A 12,413-nucleotide genomic window follows, 5' to 3' on the forward strand; every position below is an offset into this window, starting at 1 on the left:
TGAGGAACTGAATCTCAGGAGGCAAAGGGTGGACTTGCACATGTGAATCCAGTCAAAAGGAGGACTGGTGACTTTCGGACCATGACTCGGCACACCTGTAAGGCTGTGACTATGGAGACATGGTGGACAATTCCAGTCCACCATTCAGATTGTGACTCCCATATTTAGACATAACATACAAGAGGTGTTGACTCTTGTACCTAGAACCAAGACGTGCTAAATTCTTTTCTTTCTTTTTTTTTTTTTTGTTTTTTTCTTTTTGAGGCAGTCTTGCTCTGTCGCCCAGGCTGGAGTGCAATGGCATAATCTCTACTCACTGCAACCTCTGCCTCCCAGGTTCAAGCAATCCTCCTGCCTCGGCCTCCCAAGTAGCTGTGATTATTGGTGCACTCCACCACAACCTGCTAATTTTTTGTACTTTTAGTCGAGGTGTGGTTTCGTCATGTTGGTCAGGCTGGTATTGAACTCCTGACCTCAGGTGATCCACCTCCCTTGGTTTCCCAAAGTGCTGGAATTACAGGCATGAACCACCACGCCCGGCAACTAAATTTTTAATCTCTTCACTCGACCTTCCTGTAGGTGACAGTGTGACATATGCACTTGGCCACCACCTGAGTGATTTGAGTTTTCTGCCTGGGCTCAAAGGTAAAACTGAGATATCTCTGGACTCAGTGTCTAACTGATAATGACTATTCTGCTTTGTCTGTAACCACAGGTGACATTGTGACATATTTCTGGGCCTTGTACCCAGGTGATGTGGCTCTCCTCTCATCTTGGCAATGCCCCAGAGGGCACTGTGACATATTACTGGACCCTATACCCCAGATATTTGGCTCTCCTGCCTGTGCCATGCCCACATGGGCCATTGAGACCTATTGCTGAGTCCCAACACCCATGTGATGTAACTCTCCTGCTTGGGCTCTTTTTTGTTTTTTGTTTTTTTTTTTTTTGAGATGGAGTCTTGCTCTGTCGCCCGGGCTGGAGTGCAGTGGCCGGATCTCAGCTCACTGCAAGCTCCACCTTCCGGGTTTATGCCATTCTCCTGCCTCAGCCTCTGGAGTAGCTGGGACTACAGGCGCCCGCCACCGTGCCCGGCTAGTTTTTTTGTATTTGTAGTAGACACAGGGTTCACCGTGTTAGCCAGGATGGTCTCGATCTCCTGACCTCGTGATCCACCCGTCTCGGCCTCCCAAAGTGCTGGGATTACAAGCTTGAGCCACCGCACCTGGTCTGGGCTCTTTCTACAAGAGGCATTTGACCTATCTCTGCCTATAATCCAGGTGATGTGACTCTTTTCTCCAGCCTGGTCTCAGTCTACAGGAAAAATTGTGACATATATCTGAGACTAGCTGCTAGCTGATGTGACTTTTCTCTTTTTCCTAGCTTCTGCCCACCGGGGAGATTGGAACATGTCCCTTGTCCCAGCACTATGTTGATGTTACTCTTTTGCCTTCACACTGCAATCACAAGACATTGTGACATATTTCTGGGCCCAGCGCCAAGGTGATGTGAGTCTCCTGCCTGGATCTTGCCCACAAGGAGTATTTTGGCATATCTTTGGACCCATCAACTCATTGATGAGACCTTCTCTCCCATGAGCTTTGCCCTGGACCATCTGCAAAAAATAGAGAGTGATTTATCATTGAGCCCAGCACACAGATAATGTGACTCTCCTGCCGATTCCCTGCCCTCAGAAATGATTGTGACATATTCCTGGAGAAGGAACCAGATGATATGATTCTCCTGTTTTCTCCTTACCCACAAGTAGGATTGTGACATATATCTTTGCTCAGTTTACAAGTGTGACGATGACTTTTATACTTCAAACTAGCCAATATGGGTAACATTGTGGGTCTTCACTTTGTTCGAAGGTAATAGAGGGTTACCACTTGGTTGTATATCATATAAAGACCCTGGGTGGTACAGAGAGTCAACACAAAGCCCGGCACACAGGTGAAATTGTGTTTTACATACACACACCCTGGCAACCGTTTCATTAATCACATTCATACATGGACAAAGCCCACTGGTGAAGTTTTAAAACACACAGGAATGCAGCTTACAATTGGAATTATGACTCACATATGTGAAGATTTGGCCACACTTGGAATGGCAACTCATTTCTAAATCCACTCATAGGCAGGACTTTCCTATCTGGACTGAGCCAACTGGAGTGATGTTGACTCTCGTATCTTGGCTTAGGGCCACGGGTACAATCATTGGTCCATACCAGCATGAATGTCTCAGACTGAATGGTGACACTAATGCACACTGTATAATGCCATCATTAGATGTGTTCACAGAGAATGTGTTCACAGAGCCCAGCAGACAGATGGAATTGTGACCCTCATGAAAACCCAGCTGAAAGTAAAGATGGCCAAGTAAAGATGTAAGTCATACATACATCAACACAGTGCACTGTTGAGGTTCTAAATCTCACACCCAGAGGCAGTCAGATTTATTTTTTAAAGGCTCTTGTACATAAACATGGTCCACAGGTGGGTTGGTGACTCTCAGACCAGGATTCAGCACACCAACAAGGCTGGGACTCCACTAAGTCAACACAATCTGCAATAGGAATTGAGGCTATGATGCATAGATCCAGTTCACTGATGAGATGTGCCTCCTGTAGTTGGCCGCAACATTCAGGATATGTTGACTCTCATACCTAAAACTGGGATATGTGCAGGATTGTTAATCTCGTCCCTGGACCTTCCAGCAGGTGTGACTGACATATCATGTGCTCAGCACCCAGCATGATTTGAAATCTCCCACCTTGGCCCAGCTCACAGATGAAATTGTGACATATCACTGGACCCAGAACGTAGGTGATGTTATTCTATTCTTCTGCCTTGGCCCTGCCTACATGGAGCATTGTCACATGTTTCTAGGCCGCTCACTCCGCACTCAGGTTATATATCTCTTCTGCCTGTGCCCAGCCCGTGTGGGTCATTGTGACATACTTTTGGGGTTGACATCCATGTTATGTAAGCCTCCTGCCGGGGATCTGCCTGTAGGGAGCATTTTGACAAATCTATGTGCCAATCGCACAGATGATATGAACCTTTTCTACTGCCTGGTTTCTGCTCACAGGGAAGATTATGTCCTGTCAGTAGGCCAACAGGTAATTGGTGTAACTCTTTTTCTCAGGTTCTGCCCACAGGGGAGATTGTGACATATTGCTGGGCTCAGCACCAAGGTGATTTGAGTCTCCTGCCTGGACCCTGCCTTGTAAGAGCACTGTGACATAGCTCTGAGCCAATCACCTAGTTATTGTGACCCTCTTCTTCTCTTACCCGAACTGTGCCCATAGAATAGATTGTGGCATATCTCTAGGACCAGCACCTAGGTGATGTGTCTCTCCTCTCTTGCCTGGTCATGCCCACAGAAGGCAGTTACTTAAGACTGGGCCCAGCACACAGGTGACAGGGGTCTTGGAGACATATCTCTCAGCCCATCACCTGGATGATGTGACTCTTCTTTTCTTCACAGGGCCTGTCCACATGAGGAATGCAACATATTGCTGGGCCCGGCATCTATGTGATACATCACTCCTCTCGTGCCTTGTCTCTTTCAACTGGAGTGATTGTGACATGAAGCTGGGCCCAGCCCCTAAGTTACGTGACTCTTCTTTTCCTTCTGAGCCCTCCCCACAGGGGGCATTGCAACATATTTTTGAGACCCTCGCCTAGGTGGTGTGACTTTCATGTGTGAGCCATCCACTTAGTTGGTATTGTGACACATTTTTGTACACAGCACTGAGGTGATGTGACTCTCCTGTACTGCTTGGGCTCTGTCCAAGGAGGTGTTGTGATATATCACTGGGTCCAGCACCTAGGTTATTTGACTTCCCTCTACTGCCTGGGCCCTGCATACATTGTGTATCGTGACATATGGCTGTGTCCAAAACATAGGGGATGCAACTCTCCTCCATTGGCTTTGCTCATAGAGGTATTAGAAAAGATGAGTAAAAGAGAATAAAATTTCTAATTATTCATCTAGGTGATTTGACTCTTCTTTTCTGCCTGAGCACTGCACACAGCTGAGACTGGACGGTGATATGCACACCCACCCAGCAGTAACACAGCTCACTGTTGAGGTTCTGAATCTCAAACCCAAAGCCAGTCAAAAGTAGTGAATTGACTCTCACAGGCAGATTTGGTTCACATTTGGGTTTCTGACTCTCCAACCAACATTCCGCAAACCTGTGAGGCTGTCACTTCTACTAAGAAGGCAGTCCACAGGACAGACTGATGCTGTCATGCAGGGATCCAGTACACCATTGAGATCGTGACTCATGTACTTATACCCAGCATGACATTTCACTGGGCCCAGCACCAGACCGATATCACTCCTCTATTATCCAGGTTCTGACTCCAGAGAAGATTGTGAAATATTGCTGGGCCTTTCACCTAGTTGATGCGACTGTCTTACCTGTGCTCTTTCATCAAGGGATATGGTGACATATTACTCGACCCAGCACCTAGTTGATGTGACTCTTTTCTGCTCCTAGGACTCATAATCCTAAAAAAGAATTGTGTTGTACTGTTGGGCTTAGCACCAAGGTGACAATACTGTTAGCTGTGTCTGCATATCAAAGTCATAATCTCACCTGTGTGCTGTCCCCTGTAATAGAACTCTGTACCACCAGGATGCATTATACAATATGCATAAGTTTCATAATCTGCCATAATTTTCATGCAGGTAGGAGACTCAGGACCCAACCAGTTTCCTTAATCCTAGCTATAAGGGTCAACATGTATTTTATTGTCTGGTTCTAGTTATAAGAGTCATCATTGTGCCTGTGAGCTAATATCACACCTGTGGCTGGATCTACATATGACAGTCAAAATTCCAACTGTGGACTGTGTCCATGTACAAGATGCAGGACCTTACTAGAGGTCTCTGTCCATGTGTGAGAGTGACACTCATAACTGTTGACTGGATGAGCATACAAGAGTCACAGTCTCATCTGTGTGCTGGGTGCACTTAATATGTCAAAATGCCACTTGTAGAAAAGAAGCTAAGAGAGCCACATATTTTAAGTGCTGAGCTAAAGATATGTTACAATATTCCGCTGTGGGCAGGGCCCAGGAGGGAGAGTTAAATTATCTGCATGCTGTGACCAGTGATATGTCACAATGCCTTCTATGGGCATGGCCCAGGCAGGAATTTCACATTATCTTTGTGCTGTCTCAAAGATATGTTTCAATCCCCCTCCATTGGCATGGCTTAGAGAGAACAGAAGAGTCACAGCACCTAAATTATGGCCACAGAGATAAATCACAATACCTCCTGTGGGCAGGGCCTAGGATAGAAGATTATATTACCTGCATCTGGGCTTGCTAAAATAATCCAGCCTCTTGTTGCCATGACCCAAGCAGAAGAGAAGAATCGTATCACCTAAGTACTTGGGCCTGTGGTATGTCACAGTCCATTTTCAAGGGGCAGAATGCAGGCAAAAGAAAAAAGTCACATCACCTAGGTAATGAGTTCATAGGTATGTCACAATACCTACTGTGGGCAGGGCCCAGGCAGTACAGTCACATCACTGAGGTGCTGGGCTCAGCGATATCTCACAAAGGCTCCCAGGCTAATGACAAGAGTCAGAAGACACAAGTGCTAGGCCCAGTAATATTTCACAACACCCTCTGTGGGCAGGGTTCAAGCAAGAGTCACATCACCTAGGTGCTTGACCCAGGTATATGTCACAATCTCCCCTGAGGGCTCTGCCCAGGCAGGAAAGTAAAATCACTCAGGTGTTACACAAAAGTATATGTCACAATCACACTTGTGGGAAGCTCCAGGGATAAGATTCACAATTCCAGATATGTTCCAGCCTCAGGTGGGAAAGTCAACACTGCCCGTGAATTGCATCCAAATACATGAGTCATAGTCTCAAGGAGGGACCAGATTCATGCATGAGACCCTCAATTTTACCTGTAGACTGTGTACTGGTATCAGAGTCAAAGCCTCACAGGTGTAATGAATCCTGGTCCTAGAGTTACTGTCTACCTGTAGATAAAATCTACATGTAAGGATTATAATCCCAACTTTCTTTTTTTTTTTTTTTTGAGACAGAGTCTCACTCTGTCTCCCAGGCTGGAGTGCAGTGGCCGGATCTCAGCTCACTGCAAGTTCCATCTCCCAGGTTTATGCCATTCTCCTGCCTCAGCCTCCCGAGTAGCTGGGACTACAGGCGCTCGCCACCTCGCCCGGCTAGTTTTTTGTATTTTTTAGTAGAGACAGGGTTTCACCATGTTAGCCAGGATGGTCTCGATCTCCTGACCTCGTGATCCGCCCGTCTCAGCCTCCCAAAGTGCTGAGATTACAGGCTTGAGCCACCACACCCAGCCTAATCCCAACTTTCAACTGTGTCCAGGTATGAGATTCAGAAGCTCAAAAGTTGTCTGTATTCATGTTGGAGGATGACAATTTTTACTGTGGGCTGAAAGTGTATATGAGAATCACAATCTCAGCTGTGTTCTGGGTCCTCTTATGACACTCTCTGTACCACCAGAGGGCTTTACATTGTTTGGGTGAGACTCACAATCCCCCGTGAGACATTAGTGCTGTATAAACACACGATGTTACCTGTTGCCCCACGCCCAGGTATGAGAGTCAACATCTCTCATATTAGCTGGGTCCAGGTATAAAAGTCATTGCTCTGCCTCTTAGTTGGGTTCAGATATGAGTCACCATCCCACCGATGGCTAGATGCACACATGACATTAAAAATTCCAACTGCGGATTGCATCTGTGAGTAAAATTCAGGACCTCACCAGTGGGTTCTGTCCACGTGTATGAATGGCAATTCTTACTGTTGGCTGAATGTGCATCTGAGAGTCACAATCTGAACTTTGTGCTGAGTTATATAATGGCATTTTCTTTACAACCCTGGGGGCATCATTATACAATATAAGTGAGTGTGATAATCCTCTGTGACATTTATACAAGTAGAAACCCCAAAACCTTACCTGTTGACCTAAGCCTAGGTACAAGAGTCAAAATCTATTGGCCAGGTTCATTGTGCAAGTGAGTTGGGTACAGAAATTGTCACCATCCATCTTGTGACTGGATCCATATATGACAGTCACAATTTCAATGGTGGAATGGGTTCATGTGTAAGATTTAGGACCTCACCAGTAGGCTCGGTCTATGTAGAAGCATGGCAATTCAAACTGTTGGCTAGGTGTGTATAAAAGAGTCACAATTACACCTGTGAACTGGGCCCTACAATGACACTCAGTATTTCCCAAGATCTTTTATACAACATACGTGAGTGTCATAATCTTCTGTTACCTTCCTACAAGTAAAGGACCCAGACCCTGAAGCCTAGCTACCAGAGTCAATATCTCTCTTATTAGTGGGTCCAGGTATGAATCATCACCATTCCTGTGAGCTGAATCCAGAGTGAGTCACTATCTCACTTCTGACAATGTCTCAGCACCCAGTTATATGTTACAACCTCGTATGTGAGCTGGGTCCAGGCAGTAGAGTCAAATCACTCAGGTGCTGGACTGCAGCATATGTAACAATAACACCTACAGGAAGGTCCAGGGTTGAGACAAACAATCTCACACAAGTCTCAGTTCTAGGTATGAGTCAAGTTCTGTATGGTCATTCTAAGTACACAAGTCACAATCCCATTGGTCCACAGGATCTATGTTTGAGAGCCCTATTCCTTCTGGGGATTATGTTTTTTAAGTAGAGTCAGCCTCACGGGTTTGCTGAACTTAATCTGAGTGTCATGAACCCACTTGTGGAACAAATTCATGTATGAGAGTCAAGTTTGCAACTTTTAGCCATCTCAGAGTGTGAGATTCAGAATCTCAACAGTGGGCTGTGTTCATGTGGGACAATGACAATCTTTACTCTCACCTGGGTGTGCAGATGAGAGTTACAATCTCACTTGTGTGCTAGGCCCTGTTAGAACACTCTCCATACCACTCGAGGGCTTTATTAAATATGCATGAGAGCCAAAATTTGCTCTGAAACCTCCTATGTTAGAAGGTACCTTTGATCGTGCCTGTGGCCCTAAGCCCAGGTGTGAGAGTCAACATCTTTCTTATTTACTGTGCCCAGATAGGAGAGTCTTCACCTGCCTATAAGCTGGGTTTAAAAATGAGTAACCATTCCAACTGTGGCTTGACATTCAGATATGAAAGTTGCAATTTAAACTGTGGCCTGACTGCATTTGCATGTGAGATTCAAAACATCACCAGTAGGCTCTGTCAATGGGAGAGGGTAGAAATTCTAATGGTTTGTGGACTGTGCACACAAGAACACAATCTCACTCATGTTCTGGGATTTGTTATGACACTGTAGTACCCAGATGCTTTATGTGATACGTGAGAGTGGTAACTTTCTATAACCTTCATACAAAGAGGAGACACAGGGTCTTACTCATTTTTCCAAGCCAAAATATGAGAGTCAGTGTCTCTTCTATTGGCTGGTTCAACTCACAAGATATGACAGTCATTATTGCACCTGTGAGCCGAACCAAGATATATGTCACAATGCCATGTCTCAGTAGGGAGCGAACAGGAGAGCCACATCACTTAGGCACTAGGCCATGGATATGTCACAGTCTTTTCTGAAAGCAGGGACGAGGCTGGAGAGTCACATCATTAGCATGCTTAGCCAAAAATATTTTAAAACCTTCCCCTGAAAGCAATACAACAGGAACAGAATCACCTCACCTGGCTGCTGGGCCCAGCAATATGTCACAACGCTCTCTCTGGGAAAATCCTAGGCAGGAGAGACACATCAACTGATTGCTGGGTGCAGAAATATATCACAATTTTCCTTGTTGACAAGGTTCAGGCAAAAAAAGAGTCAGAATTCTTAGGTCATGGATGCAGACATATGTCACAAGACTCACTGCAGGCTTGGCTTAGGAACCTCACATCACCTAGGTTCTGGGTCTAAAAATGTGTCATGGTACCCAAAATATGTTGGGCAAAGCAAAAAGAGGCAAAGTTACATCATCTGGAATCAAGGTCAAGTGATATGTCAATTTTTTTTTTTTTTTTTGGCAGTGCCCTGACAAAAGAAGAGTCACTTCACCTTGGTTCTGGGTCCAGGAATACATCACAATCCCTTCTGAGCCCAAACAGCAGAAGAAAGTCAAATCACTTAGGTCCTGGGTTTGGAAATATGTCACAATACCCTATAAGGAGAGTACCCAGGTAAGAGAGTCAAATCACTCAGGTACTGGGCAAAGAAATATGTCACACCTGCGGAAAAGTCCAGGGATAAAATTAACAATCACGCACGTGGCCCAGTTCTAGATATAAGAGTCAATACGTTCTGTATGTTGGGTCTCAGTACACAAGTTACAATCTCAACAGTGGACAGGATCCTTGCATGACAGCCGCAATCCCTCCCATGCACTGTATTATTTTCAAAGGGGCACAGCTTCATAGGTGGGCCGAATCTTGATCAGGTGGGTTGATGACTCTCCACATATGACAGTCAGTTTTCCAACTTTTGACTGCCTGCGGGCATGAGATTCAGGACTTTAACACTGGTTGTGTTCATATGGTTGGATGACAATCTTTACCGTTGGCTGGGTGTGCATTTGAGTGTCACAATCTCATTTGTGTGCGTGGCCCTGTAAGGACCCTCTCTTTCTTACTGAGGGCATTACACAGTATGCATGAGAGCTGCAATCCGTTCTGAAACCTTTGTGCTTGTGTGAACCGACAATTTTACCTGTGATTCTAAGCCCAGATATGAGAGTGAACATCTTTAAGAATGGCTGAGTTTAGATTAGAAGGGTCTTCACCTGTCTATGAGCTGGGTTTAGAAATGAGTCACCATTCCAACTGTAGCCAGGTGTTCACATATGCAGTCGCAATTTCAACTGTGAACTGCATCCACGAGTTAGATTCAGGATCCTCACCAGTGGGCTCTGTTTATGTGTGAGGGAGACAAGGCTAATGGTTGTCTGGGCAGTGCATAAAATAAGAAAAATTTATATTGCGTGCTGGATACACTCTCTGTATCAGCTGCATTTACACTCTCTGTATCACCCAAGGGCTTTATACAATATGGGAGGAAGTGGTAATTTTTTAAGATCTTTGTACAAAGAGGAGACCCAGAATCTTACCTGTTTCTCTCAGCCTGGCCAGGACAGATAGTATCTTTTTTACTGGCTAATTTGATATATGGACCCACCAATAGGGGAGATTTTGCCTTTTTATTTTAGGCTTAGGGCAATGGATAAAGTTCTGGGTCTCCTATGTGAGGAAAGATCACATAAGATTATGACACTCAAGCTTATCCTATAAAGCTTTTGTGTTACATTGAGAATATAATAACAGGATCCACTACACAGGTGAGATTGTTACTCTCATGGGCACACCCAGCTGAAAATTAGGATTGTTACCCTCACACATAAGAATAGCCCGCTGGTGAGGTCCTGAATCTCATGGGCGCTCTACAATTAGATTTGTGACAGTCGTATGTGGGTCCCGGGACAATTGGTTTGCTGACTTTTTTTTTGGAGCCAGCTTACAGACACTTTGATGACTATATCTGTCATACCTATATCTGGCCAATAAGAGAGATGTGACTCTCATACCTGGGCATAAGGCAGTGGGTACAATCATTGGTTCGTACCAGCAGTGAAGGTCTCAAAGTAGATTGCAACTGCCACTTATACCATATAAAGCCCATGGGTAGCACAGAGAGTGTCATAACACAACCAAGAACACAGGTGAAATTGTGACTCTCCTGTGCACACTCAGCCAACAGTAAACATTGTCACTGTCACACATGGAAACCGTCCACTGTTGAGGCTGTGGATCTCACACATGGAGGCAGTTGAAAGTTGGAATTGTGACTCTCATACATGGATCTGCTTAACAGGTAGAATGGTGACTCAAAGACTAGGATTCAGAACACTGTGAAGCTGTGACTCATAGATTCAGAAGTAGTTTGCATTTGGAATTGGGGCTCTCTTGCAGGGACTGAGCCCACCATTAAGATTGTGACTCATGTATTTGGAGCCAACTCAAATGAGGTCTCTTGACTCTCATACCTGAAGTCATAAAATGCGTGGAATTTTGAATCTCATTTCTCAACCTTCTTGCTAGTGTGATTGTGACATATACCTTTGCCCAGCTCCTAAGTGATCTGATTATCTGGCCTGGGTAAAGCACAAAAATAAAATTGTGATGTGTACCTGGGCCAAGCATTTATTTTACTTTCCTGCATAGGCCCTGTCCTCAGGGGAAATTGTGACATATCTTTGGGCCCATAACCTAGGTTATATAATCATCCTCTCCTGCTTGGGTCCTACCAACAGAGATAGTTGTAGCATCATGATGTGACTTTACTCTTTTGCGTGGGCTTTGCCACAGTGTGGGTTGTGATATGTCACTGAGCCATACACATAAATGATATGACTCTCCTGCCTTGGCTTCTCCTAAAGGAGGCATTGTGACCTATCAATGGGCCCATCAACTGGGTATTGTGACTCTCCTCTCTTATCCAAGCCCTGTACACAGGGTCACATATTGCTGTGCCCTGCATGCAGATAATGTGTCTTTCCTGCATGAACCCTGCCCACAGATGGCATTGTGACATACTGCTGGGCCCAGTACCCAGGTTATGTGACTTTTGTGTCACGGCCCTCCCCAGAAAGCAGATAGCAACATGTTTTTGGTCCAGCATTCAGGTGACGTGATTCTCTTTTCTGGTTTATTCACACAGGCTAAGTTTTGACACAGTTTTTCCCAGCTCACAGGCATTACGATTACACTCATATGAGAACCCAGACAATAGGAATGATTTTGACGCTTTTAGCTAGACTTTAGGCAGTAGGTAGTCCTGGGTTTCCTGCTTTAAGAAGGGTCACAGAGATGTATAAAATTTATGCATACCTTATAAATACTTTGTGTGCTACAGACAATGTAATAGGACTCAGCACACAGGTGAGATTGTGACTCTCACAGGCCTACCAAACCAACAATTGGGATTGTCACTTCCAAACATCAAAGAAGGACACTGGTGAGCTTCTGAACCTCACACACAGATGCAGTCCACAGTCAAAAGTCTGACTGTCATGTGTACATCTGGAAACAGGTTGAATATTGACCGATTTCTGGACCCAGCTCAGAGGCACAGTGATTAGCTACATACCTGGATCTAGCCAATAGGAGATATGTTGACTCTCATAGGTGGCCTTCAAGCAATGGACAAGCTCCTGGGCTCTCTACTTGTGTGAAGGTCACAGAAGATTACAAAACTCACACATATTGTATGATCCCTTCCGATGATACAGAGAGTGTCATAACAGATTCCAGCACAAAGTTAAAATTGTGATTCTCGTAGGCGCGCTTAGACAACAGTGAGAACTGTCACTCCCACATGTGGACAGAGACCACTGGTGAGGTCCTGAGTAT

The sequence above is a fragment of the Rhinopithecus roxellana genome, chromosome 12 (genome assembly GCF_007565055.1).
Source record: "Rhinopithecus roxellana isolate Shanxi Qingling chromosome 12, ASM756505v1, whole genome shotgun sequence".
In the NCBI taxonomy this organism is placed as follows: domain Eukaryota; kingdom Metazoa; phylum Chordata; class Mammalia; order Primates; family Cercopithecidae; genus Rhinopithecus; species Rhinopithecus roxellana.